Source organism: Tenrec ecaudatus, chromosome X (assembly GCF_050624435.1).
Source record: "Tenrec ecaudatus isolate mTenEca1 chromosome X, mTenEca1.hap1, whole genome shotgun sequence".
In the NCBI taxonomy this organism is placed as follows: domain Eukaryota; kingdom Metazoa; phylum Chordata; class Mammalia; order Afrosoricida; family Tenrecidae; genus Tenrec; species Tenrec ecaudatus.
In genome coordinates, this window is record NC_134548.1 from 132,763,658 (window position 1) to 132,775,398 (window position 11,741).

An 11,741-nucleotide genomic window follows, 5' to 3' on the forward strand; every position below is an offset into this window, starting at 1 on the left:
GGAGACTTCATTGCTTTGCTCCCCTGGCTGCTCTGCTGCACGCCCCTTGATGTTTCTCCCTGGTGTGCTGAGGTCAGATCGGGCACATTTCCAGCACTGTGTCTCCAGCGTTGATCCTGGCGATATGTATCAGTGAAGGACATCTTGTCTCATGGTGAGACCGGCCCTGTGGTCCTCTCTGTGCATTGGCTGCTCTGAGCAGGAATATTGTCCCTGGGACTTGGTGGGCCAGGATGTGTTCCACTCTCTCTCCTTCCTTCTTCCTTTGCTCATATGTGCTCTGATCAGCTGCATACCTTCCCCGAGCTGATGCTTAAGTGTTGTCGTCTCTAGTGGATTCTTCTGGGAGAGGAGGGCGGTGTCTGCTGTGGTAGTTCCATAATCTGCTGTCAATTTGGGACTTGTGAGGATTAAGAGTGGAGGAGTTGAGGCTAGTCTGTCAACCTGGTCATAGCCAATGAGACTGCTGTGTGGGCACATCCCTCCACTGAGGATGCTGGGATTCCTGGATATTCCTCCTTGGTGGCAGGAGACACTTCTCTCCTTCTGCTCACTCCAAAGAGACACTCTAGTGACTAGACACATAGTTCTATTCCATGGGAGCTTGAGAAGCCACAAAAACCAGACCTGATGCAACCAGACCTCTGGAGCCAGAGAAGCCACATGAGGGTTCCTGCCAGCACTGAGATGCTTCTGCCGCCACTGACTTTGCACTCACTGACCTGTGATCTTGGAGCATTCGACATCATTGCATGTGTTTCATGAGTCTGAGGAGGACTTGATACATTGGTATCAGACGCATTGATCTAATATCAGACTTAAGGACTTGATCTGGACTAGGCTGGGATGTTTCCTCAATATTCAACTACTCTTGTATATAAACATCTTTCTTATGCACTTGTGTGTGTGCATGAGTTTCTTTCTTTAGTCTATGAGACTAACACTTCCACATAGTTGGGATCGGGTCAAGCCCTGCAGTCCTCTATCTGTTCCCTGCTTCATGCTGGTATTGTGCATTCACGTCTTGGAACACAGCACCAGGTTGAAGTGTGCTCCCTCTCTCCCTTTCCTGTGGATATATAAACAATACCCTTCCTTAGGGTGCAGTAGTGCCCTGTTCCCACCCTACCAAGTCATTTTTTTCTTTTCTCGTCCTTCATAGTTGGCTGCCATACGTATCCCTGGATTGGGTCTGGCCCCTGTCATACTACCTGGGTCTCACCCTGAGAATGTATGTATACAGTAACTTTTCCCCTATACCCCTTTTGCAGTTTTAAACATACCTCAGTGCACTCGTGTTGTACTTGTCCTCTTGTGCAAGGCTTTCATCGATCAGCATAATTTCCTCCAGTTCTTTGCATGTGGCAATGTGTTTCATGCATTCATCACTGCTTTTAGGGATGCGTAGCACTCCGTTGCATGTACCACAGTTTCAAAAGACATTCATCCATGGATGTAAATTTGGGTTGTTTCCACCTCCTTGCAATGAACTTGTCTCTTCTGGTTATAGGCCGAGTAGGGGGATTGCTGCTGGTATGGTAGTTCAATTTCCATCTGTTTTAGATTTTGCCAAATTGATTTCCATAGTGGCTATACATACCTATTGGTCCACTGGCAGTAGACACGAGTTCCTGTCTCCCCACAGCCCCACTAACATTTGTTACTTTCTGATTGTTTGAATTGGGCTATCTTTACAGGTGTTAGGTGGTATCTCATAGTTGTTCTAATTTGCATTTTCTGATGGCTAATGTTCAGGAACAATTTGTCATATGTTTACTGACCATTCGGATTTCTGCCCTTTTGAACCGTCTTTTCAGGTCCTTTGCCTACTTTGTCAGTGAGCAATAATTTTTTTGTGTTTTTGGAAGCTAGGAGAGTATTATAGATTACAGTAATAAGGCCTTTGTCTCATGTGCCATTTCTAAAGATGTTTTCCCGGTCCGTGGCCTCTCTTATTACTCTCTTGGTGAATTATTTCGATGTGCACGGATATTTTGTCATCAGTATATACCACTTGTCAATTTGTGCCTCATCTGTATTTGTGTCCTTCCCTATTTCTGGTGGCTTGCGTATTCCGTGTACCAAAGTTCTCAGGTTTGTCACAATTCCCTCATTGATGGCCCTAATAGTTTGGGGTTTACGTCTCGGCCTATGATCCACCTTGAATATATTCTTGTACGTGTTGTTGGGTAAAGGTCTTGCTTCACTTTTCTGCAGGAAGATATCCATTTTTTTCCAGCACCACTGGTTGAAGAGGGCGTCTGCTCTCCATTTTATATTTTGCGGCACCTATCAAAAAAGCAATTGTCGGTATGCCAATGATTTTATTTCTGGGTTTTCAGTTCTTTTCCATTGATCTGAGTACCTGTCATTATACCAGTACCACGAGGTTCAGCCCACTTTGGCTGAAGAATAGCTTCTAAAGTCAGGTAAAGTGAGCCCTCCCACTGTATCCTTCTTATTGAGAAGTTCCTAGCTAATTTGGGCTTCTTCCCTCTCCATATGAAGATGGTAATGAATTTTTCCATTTCTTTGAAGAAATGATGTTATTGATACTGAGATAGCATTTAACTTACCGTATATGCTTGTGTATAAGCGGAGTTTACAGCACATTTATTTTTTCAGTTTTTTGTGATAAAATTAGGTGCCTTGGCTGATATTCGTGTTGGCTTATGCTGGAGTATATGCGGTTTATAGTGCCTTGAGCAAACTTACAACTTTGCTATACTGAGTCTACCGATCCACAAGCATGGAATATTCTGCCATTTGTTGAGGTCACCCTTGGTTTCTTGTAATAGTATTCTGTAGTTTTCATTGTACAAATAGTTTGCATTTTTAGTCAGGAATATCCCTAGATATTTCAATTTGTGTTGGCTATCATAAAGGGGACTTGCCTGTTCTGTGATCTTGTCTGTTGCGTATAGCAGTCCGATAGCCTTTGGTTTGTTGATCTTGAGTCCTGCCACTCTGCCATATTCCTCTATTGCTTCTAGTACACCTTTTGAGGGCCTTTTGGGATTTTCCATATATAGAATCATATCATATCATATCATCTACAAATAACGATAGTTTCACCTCTTGCTTCTCCAGGAAAATACCTTTTATGTCTTTTCTTTGCCTAATGCTATTAAATAGGACCTCCAGTAAGTTGTGAAATATGTTGTTAAATAAGAGTGCACACAAAGGGGTATCCTTGTCTGATTCCCTTTTCAGTGGGATTATTTTCATCTTTTCTCCATCGACTACCATGTTGGCTTTTGCTTGTTCATATATACTTTGTATTATATTGAGGAATTTTCCTTCCTTCCCCATCTTCTTGAGTGTCTTATACAGGAATTGGTGTTGGATGTTCTCACGCTTTTTCTGCATCTATCGATTTTATCATGTGGTTTTTTAGTTTTTCATGTCAATGTGTCGAATGATACTAATGGTCGTTCGCATGGTGAACCATCCTTACCTCACTGGTGTGAATCCCACTTGGTCTTGGTGAATTATTAAATTTATATACTTCTGTATTCTATTGGCCAGTATTGTCTTAAGGATGTTTGCATCGATGTTCATTAGAGATATAGGTCTGCAGTGATCAGTTCTTCTGGGACCCAAGGCCAGTTATACTAGCTTCAAAGCAAGAGTTCGAGAGTTTTCTGTCTTTTTCTATGTTCTGCAAGAGTTTCAGTAGGATTGGTGTCAGTTCATCCCTAAATGCTTGGTAGAATTCTCCTGTGAAGCCATCTCATCCGGGGATTTCTTTTATTGGTAATTCCTTGGTAGCCTCATCTACTTCCTCTATTGCAATGGGTCTGTTTAGATTCATGACATCCATCAGGGATAGTCTAGGCAGGGATTGTTTATTCCAAGAAGTTGTCCATGTCTTCTAAGTTGTTCATAGTACTCTAATTATCCTTTTGATTTCATTAGGGTCCGCTGTAATGGCCACTCTCTCATCGCTCGTTCTTCCTATTGAAAATGTGTTCCTTCCTTCCTTTGGTTAGTTTATCCAGCGATCTGTGGATAATCCTTTCAAAGAACCAACTTTTAGCTGCGTTAATTTTTTCCATGGTGTTCTTGTTTTCCTTCTCATGAATCTCAGTCGTGATATTTATTATTTTTTTCCTTTTATTAGTAGACTTGTCTTGTTGACTCTGCTCTAATTGCTGTGTTTTGTGTCAGTATGTCTATCATAATTCTCTCTTCCTTTTTCATGTTTACATGTATTGCTAACAAACTTGTTACGTCGTATTCTCATTCTCATTTGGTTAATGAAAACTTCTTGATTTCAGCTCTGATCTGGGCAAGTACCCACTCCTTTTGCAATAGAGAGATATTCATTGTTCAGTTGTTTGCCCTTGTTTCCTTAAATGTCCTTTTTTTGATTTGTAGCCTTGTCGCATAGAAGTCTGAGAGCGAAGTCTACATGATATCTATGTGCTTGAATTTACACAGATTAAACTTGTATCCCAACAGGTGGTCTTTGAGCATGTGCCATGTGGGCATGAAAAGAATCTGAATTTATTTTTTCATTTGGATGGAGGGCTCTGACATTATAGATCAGGTCAAATTGTCCATTCATAATGTTTCGATTTGTAGCCTACTTGTGTTTCTTTTCCTGAGATCTATGTTTCTCAGAGAGTGGTGTGTTAAAGTCACATATTATGATTGTTGAATCCATAATTTCTTCACCTTTTGTAATGTTTCATTCATTAATTTTGTGGGCCTCTTGGTGGATGTGTATATGTGTATTATGCTCATTGGTTCCTGGTCTACTGTCCCGTGGAGCATTATATAATGTCCTTCGTTATCTCTTGTCATGACTTGCACCTTCAGATTCATTTTGACCGAGATTAGGATTGCAGGGCTATGGGTCAGTGCGGGATGTCGCATCTCGTAGTGGGCTGGGCATATTGACCTCTCTGTGCATTGGCTGCTCTGAGCTGGGCTGCTGTCCTCAGGGCTTGTGGGTCAGGGTGTGCTCTGCTCCCCTCCTCCCGCTTCATTTGCTTCTGCTTCCATCTGGGTAAGTTAGGTTGCTTCTTTCCCCCACCAGAAGTTCTATTGTCATTCTTCATGGCACACCCTTCCATGGTGTGGGTAAGTCTGGTTCTGGTTGGGGCCAGCCCTATTGTTCAGTCATTTTATGGATTCCTCTGTGTGTTAGGTTGCCCTCCTGGTTTGGCCCGTCATTGTGGGGTCTGTATGCACATTCCAATTCTGTGGGGCTCCGGGATCACCTACAGCATCTACCCACTCTTGGCAGGCCACTTGGAGAGAGGTTTCCCTTTCCTGCAGTCCCGCAGTGATCCACCCCCGGGCGTAAGGGCCTCCTTCCTTTCACCCAGGACCCTGGGAACCGACATGCAATCTACCAATAGATGGCTGGTGACCTGCACTGGAGATTATCCACCCCGATTGCTCCTTGGACCACGCCACCAGCACCCTGGTTCACCCACCCATTCCCACCAGCTTTGCTCCTCCTCCTGCTCCCCGCCTGGGAGGCCCCGCTGCGGTGCACCCTCAGCAGCCAGGACTGGCCAATTCCTGCCAGCGCACGCCCACTGCCAGGGCCCATCCCTCTTCTAACCTAGTCCCTGAGTCTCCACTGGAGCCAGTTCAGGCTGACCCGTGCCACTGCGGTGCCCTACAGGGTCCCTAGTGCCTGCAGGCCAATAAATTTTGGCTTCTTAAAACTGTCCTGACTGGACTCTCACGGCTTTTACTTTTATGTCTATTCTGTCAGTAATTAATATTGTAACTTCTGCTTCTTTATGATTACCATTAGCTTGATATCATCTATCTATCTCTCTATTTTCATCCCTTAATGTTTACTCCATGTTTGTCCTTCCATCTAGGGTTTCTATCTTCCTTTCTTTTGATGGAATGAGCAAGGTTTTCATTGAATGTCATATTCAAGGAGACGGTGGATCCAGTCCAAAAACAACCTGTCACCTCTAACAGACGATGCGGGTGGGGAAGGGGGTTTAATACAGTAGAAGAAGAGATTATCTGGAAAAGGAATAGCAATCATCTTGTCACTAAACTACATGGTATCAATACATTTTGCATATTTTAATTCGTAATTAATTTATTTTTATTTAGTTTCCTTATGTTAAAGTTTCCTCAGCATACATTGTGCACAATGTGCTTGTTATCAGTTCAATCACATTCACAGGACTTGTGCAACCATCACAATGATCAATTGCAGAACAGATCTTTTTCCCTTTACTCATTATTGTTAGCTTCCCATTTCCCACCAGCCCACCCCACTGCCATGTCCCTTTGCATTTATTGATCCAGTGTTGTCTCTCTAGGTTTACCCAGTGTGGGTTTCCCGTAGAGAAAAACATACAAACATCAAGACAAAATCCACACAAATGGTCCAACAAAAGTGACAGAATAAAACAGAATAAACCCTCAATCTAACACAAAGCAGAACATGTTCAAAACTGTGACAACTATACCGTGAATCAAGAGGGCAGTCAATGACAAGGCATCACCTATCGACCTAACTTCTACTATTATAATCCGCCCTAAATTGTATGCTGTCTGATAACAAGGTAAGGTGTGTTTCTTGTAAGTAGCATATTCAAGGCACCTGTCTTCTTATTGGTTTCCTTAGTCTTTGTCTCCTAAGTGGCTAATCCAATCCATTTACATTCAGTGTTGTTATTGATCAGTATGGTTTCTTGCTGCCATTTTACTGTATTTTTTATGATGTTACAGGTTTCACTCTTCATGATAATTTTCTGGACTGCATTCCTTTTGTTTGTGGAAATTTTAGTCAACATTTTTTTTGCTTTTTATTGTTCTTATATGACGGTTTTACACGATTTTATGCTTTCCCTCTATGGTGTTCAGGTTTTAACTTATTCATCCAGGTGCATTTGCTTTTGGATTGTTTTTTTCCCAAGTTTAAGACAGCATTTTGTCTTTTTCAAATGATTCAATATCTCCTCCAATGATTTATTCTCTACTCTGTTTCCTCTATTTTGTTTTTGTTGTTGTTTGCATTGTTGAAACGTTATCTGTAGTTATTTATTTTTATTTGTATGATTCTGTTTCACTTTGTGTATTTCTTAAGTAGGAAAGTGTCCAGATAATAACGTCTTATATCATAATTTTAGGTTGCTGTCTGTTGTTTATTCTCTATCCAGAAGACTACTCTTAATGTTGTTAAGGCTGATCTTGTTTTTACAAATTTCTTTAGTTTTGTGTTCTCCTAAAATGATCTTATTTCCCTCTCATATTTGAGGGATAATTTTACTGGATATAGGAATCTTGGTAGGCAGTTTTTCTTTCAAAACATTGATTCTGTCGATCCATTGCCTTCTTGCCTGCAAGATTTCCAAAGCGAAAATTGAGCCTCCTCAAACTGGTTGACTTTAATAGATGAGTACTCTTTTTTCCCATGTTGCTCTCAGAAGTCCTTCCTTTTCTTTGGTTTTAGAAAGTGTGACCTTGAAATTGCATGGTGATTGTCTTTTGGAATCAATTGTTTAAATGCCTCTGGGAGTCTTAGAAAGATATTTTCTTCTCAGTCTTAATATTAGATAAATTCTCCTTTAATACAGTACTTCTTCAACTACTTTCCATGTAGTTAAAAAATTCTTCTTTCTACTCTCACCCTGGGGAGTTTAGCAACTGTATCTTGTTCATTATGATAGCATGCCACCAAATACTTGGGTTATTTGTCTGTTTCTTGAGCTTTGGGGGGCATTATTTTATACATTGATAGTCTTGGAGTTTGGTCTTGAGAGATTGTGCCTCGAGTCCACTGATTCTTGTTTACATACTTTTTCTCTGTTCTTTCAAGATGTTACCCAGCTCCCGTATTCCAGTGTTTGACTTTGGAATTCTATTTGGTGTTGTTGAATTATTTCTAGATTTCTTTCTCATTCAATGCATCAGATTAATCTTACATGACTATTCTGAATTCCCCCTGGATTCTCTTCAGTTTATTCTGCATTTTTATCAAAAAAATTTTCCCCAATTGCTCCAAATAGCTGGGGATTATTGCCCTAAACTCCCTCATTGGAGTATCTAAAGCTTTCTTCTTCTCCAAGACGTCCTCCAGGTCCACACCTAATTGTATTACAGTCCATTGAGCTGTTTTCTCTTGTATCTGGATGTCTGCAGAGATTGACTGCTGTTTCCACGACGTGGCTTTTTTTTAATCTTTATCTCTGACCACACAGCTATTCCCATGCATTCGTTGTTGGCATTGGAAAGCCAAGGGCAGCCAGACAGTTCCCCACTAACCTACCGCAAACAGGAGCCAAAGACAGGAGACGAGTATGTACTGCTTACATCAGAATCCAGGTTTCAAGGGCAGCTCACAGTTCTCAGGAAGTGTCAGGCAACTCTCAACACAACCACAGGAAGTGGGAGAGAAGAGAATGTCCAAGATATTGCCTGCCTGCCTGTCCAAGCGTATTCCCTGGCTTTGTATGCCAGAGCAGGGCCCACGGCCTATTAAAGTGAGGGCCGCCAGGCAGCCAAGGGAATCTTTGAATCCCAGGTCCACACAGAGCTGCTCACACTCATCTCCCGTGCTGATTTCCCCCCTGAAAGAGGCCCAGCAAATTTTGGATTCCCTCAGGACTGGCTCATCTCTTCAGTGCTCTGGGGAAGTCTTTCCACAAATCACTCCCCAAGAACTCTAGCCAGGTGTTTAGAATCAGCCTCTGTCTGATGTCATTCTCCTCTATCCATTTAGAATGCAACCCCTTAACCCGAGGTTGGGGGAATTTGTGAAATTTCCCACCCCAGGTCAATCACATTTGCCTACCTATCAGTAAATACCAAAGGAAAAGCAATGTACATTGATGAATACAGTTTTAAACCATTCCGTAAAATCATGACTCAAGACAAGAAGACTTCAGATGCTATCTGAAAAGAAAAAAGAGCTTCCTGGTAAAAGAAAAAGAAAACAGGATGTGGAAGACAAGAGATTTAAATCTACAAAATTTGGCTATTGCTGACCATCAAAATGCAACCAGCTTGTCTTAAAAGAAGTAGCCATCTAAGGCAGGCATCAGCTGAGTCCACACTGCAGAAGTACACCAGCCTGTGTGAGCCAAGGATGGTAAATAATAAAATCCCAACCCAAATGATGGAACATCTGAAATTACATCTGTAATTCCGCTTTCAGAGGCCTATGGATGACAGTGCAAGGCCCAAACCCATTTGCAGAACCCCCACGTGGATCAAGCCTCCCACGAAACCGCTCTAACCATAGACCAAGGCTGTAAATAGCCTTACTATCGGGCAGAATGCATTGTGCAGTGGATGGCAATAATAGATTAAAATGGAACCTTTTGTCATTTGTTCTCCCTTTTGACCTATTTTAAACTGCTCTAGGTTTTGATATTTTCTGCATTCTTAGTGATTCATGTTTTTAATCAGTTTTACTTTGTCTTTGTTGAGTAGGATTTTCGTTTATATGTTTTCCTGAGTATGAAACTCAAGATAGATAAATACATAACCATAGTAACAGGGTTAGAAATGTCCTAGGGGCATGTCACAGGGCATTGGTGGGGCGAAATGTGGAGCTAACAACGGTGAGGGCAAGAAAGCAGAAAATGTTCTAGAATTGATTGTGGTGATTGAGGTAGGTAGTTTATTGTGACAACCTGGCCAATAAACACCTGTGGGGTTAATTGAAGGGCAGAGGGATAAATGGCTCCGTGAGCCATGGCTTTCTACTTATCGGGTCTCTTGCATTGTGGTGGTCAGACCAGGGTGCGGCTGCCATAGCTGTTCCCTGCTTCAGCTGGCAAGGCTGACTTCCTGCAAGACATCCCCAAGGAGAAGCCACATGGAACTCCCCCAATGCAGCCCTGGGTGCTGGAGTACCCGTGTGGAGACCCCTGCCAGTGCTGAGGTGCTTACACGTTCACTGATTTGCCTTTCATCCTGCAGTCGCCGTCACTGCGTGTGTTTTGTGAGATGGAGGAGGACTTCGCGGGTTGGTGTCAGACATATGGGTTAATGATAGACTTGTGGGATTGGGCAGTACTAGGTTGGGATTTTTTCTTGATGCGCACTTAACATTTCTTTAAAACTCTCTCTTACACATGAGTTTCTGTGGATCTGTTTCTCTAAAGTGCACAGAGTAACGCAGTGATGTTTGCACCAACTTTATTAATGTGATTGAACTATTGAATCAAATGATATGTGAATTATGTATGAATTTTTCAAATCCCCTAAGGAAACCAATTGAAAGGTAAACTACAAGAGGGAGAGTAGTTGCATCCTAAATATGGATGCCTACAAGATATGAAATGACTTTGTGAAGCTGTGCAACTCTATAGGGCCAGACTGCATCGTTTTTCTTCTTGGAAGTTCTTGGAACCCCTGACCTTGTGGTTGCCAGCCCAATATTCCACCCACAGAGTCGAAAGAGATCCTTCACCTGAGCCTGTCCTTATATAAACAACACAGAGAAGACACAGCAGGGGAATGTACAGACAAAGTGGATCTTGCTGAGCCAGTGAGAGTCTCATGGGGAAATGGAAAGCCTCTCCTTCAGATTGGGGACCAACCTAACCTACTAGCTGGGGTCCACCACCTCTCCACCCTGTTCCCCGCCCAGATAACTCATTGCCTTAGAGCAGTTGCCTCAAGTTAGCCGAGAGCCTTTTGAGAGCCCACCAATTAGGAGACGAGTCCAAATCATGGTCCCAAGTGGGCGAGCCTCAGTCTGTTCCCTTATCCAACTAACCCTTCCAAGACAAGCAGCATCTCCCAGTACTAGGAGACTACACGGGCTGTCCTGGAACTCACATTTGCTTGTGGAATAGAAAGGCGCCTAACAGTGGGAACCGCCCAAGGCCCCCGGCTCCAATGGGAAGCCAACACATCCCTGAACATTCCCCTTAAAAAATGCAGTGGTCTTTCACCTAAGATGGTGGGCACACAGGGGAACACAGCTGTCCCTGTCGGGGGAGAGAGGACATGAGCAGAGCACCAGAAGAGTGCTCCTTGACAGCCCCCTCCGTCCCTTTGCCTCGCCTGGTGGGTCAATGAGCTAAGTAGCTGAGCCACTCAAATCCTCTCACAAAAGTGTCCCCCAAACCCAGTATATAGATCAGGAAGCTATTTCAATCGTGTTTACTTGAAGGCCACATGGCTACATGCAAGGCAAGGAAGACATGCATGTACCTCAAATTAGGTTCTCTCCTGTCGTCTAACCAAAAGCCCCACATCTCACAATGTGTGCACCAAATAAAAACGTCGAATCCCAACATGAGACTCATAGGGGGTGTTCAATAACCACCTGCTCAGTCAATAATGGATGACACTTCACAAAAGGGTTATAACTGGGAACATTTAATTCGGCTTAATCCCAGCCCATCCCCACCTTGATTGAGGCTTCCCCCTTTGTCCAACAGGAATTAAAATCCTAAGAAGATCTTGTTCTCAGAGTATACGTCCGAATATCACTTTCTTATCCCTGTGACCTCTGGACTGCAGCCGGCCGAGGTCTTCCCAGTGGTGGCAGCTAGGTTTTCTTGTACATCAGTTGCCACCTACAGGATAGAAAGTTCCTGGAGCTGAGAGACACAAAGGACAGGGCTTCGCCTGTGAATGTTGTACAAAATAACTAAGCAGCAAATATCAACACTGCTGCTCCTGGGCAAGCTCAAGGAAGAGCTGGCTCTTGGGAGGGAATGCATGGGATGCATTTGGCACTTTGGGAGAAGACAGAGAGGAGAAAGGAACACGCTTCATCACCTCCGTCTGTC